This window comes from Phalaenopsis equestris, unplaced genomic scaffold (assembly GCF_001263595.1).
Source record: "Phalaenopsis equestris unplaced genomic scaffold, ASM126359v1 Scaffold191010, whole genome shotgun sequence".
In the NCBI taxonomy this organism is placed as follows: Eukaryota; Viridiplantae; Streptophyta; class Magnoliopsida; order Asparagales; family Orchidaceae; genus Phalaenopsis; species Phalaenopsis equestris.
This window is the reverse complement of record NW_018210959.1, coordinates 1-866: the sequence shown is the minus strand read 5'-3', so window position 1 is coordinate 866 and position 866 is coordinate 1. Positions and strand designations below refer to the sequence as shown.

Here is an 866-nt window from a genome sequence, read left to right as displayed (position 1 = left end):
TTTGATGTGATATTAAAAATTTGAGTACTATGTGTTTAAAAATGATAATTTGCTAGGTTTACTTAAATGTGAATAATTGCAGTTAACATAAAGCATGATTTGTGCAATCTTGATGCACATACTTAAGCCGTTACTATCTTTGATCTCTGCTATTTTTTTCCTCTTTTATTAGCTTTTGCTTAGTAGAATCAGATTTAATAAAACGGAGTATTAATCTATAAATTCTCGAAGTAATACTTTCTCTCATTTCTCTCATTTAACATCTTTAATTTCTATTCATCAGGATCCAAGGTTACGGCCACTGGTTGAATATTATTCAAATTCATTGGAGCGAATGCTTCCTGAATTCCCTATACGTGTTAAAAATCCAGATTATGATGGAGTAGGCTTTTACATGGTTTAATGTTTTGAATGAACGCTTTGATAATTACTTGTCAAATATTTAGATTTTTCTTAAAATAATTTTTTTTGCAGTTTTTATCTACATTTTGGAAGCTGATCTCCCATTGTATTTTTCCTAGGTTAATTGGTTAAACAAGTTTGTAGAAATGATGTGGCCTTATTTGGACAAGGTGAGAAAATATACAAGGTTGAAGGAAGTTTATCAGATCAATAAACTATAACCTCCATGAAGTATTTATGATCCTTTCTTTTTGCTTTCTAGGCAATTTGCAAAATGATCAAGGAAATTGCCGAACCAGTTATTGCTGAGAACACTGGGAAGTGGAAAATTAGCTCGGTCGAGTTTGCAGAACTCACATTAGGATCACTACTACCAACGTTCCAAGGTTTGCAATGCTTTTTCATCTTGCATCAACAAATCTGCTTTATATGTAAATTTGCAGCATTTATTGTGATGCTTTTTA

At 31.4% G+C, this 866-nt stretch overlaps 1 long non-coding RNA gene across 1 annotated transcript; it reads left to right on the top strand.

Annotated features, from left to right (window-relative positions):
- The first annotated feature begins 304 nt into the window (after nt 1-304).
- Nucleotides 305-775, top strand: LOC110034597. Its single transcript, XR_002295073.1, has 3 exons — nt 305-382; nt 522-572; nt 665-775. It is a non-coding gene; the product is annotated as an uncharacterized LOC110034597 (long non-coding RNA).
- Nucleotides 776-866: the final 91 nt, after the last annotated feature.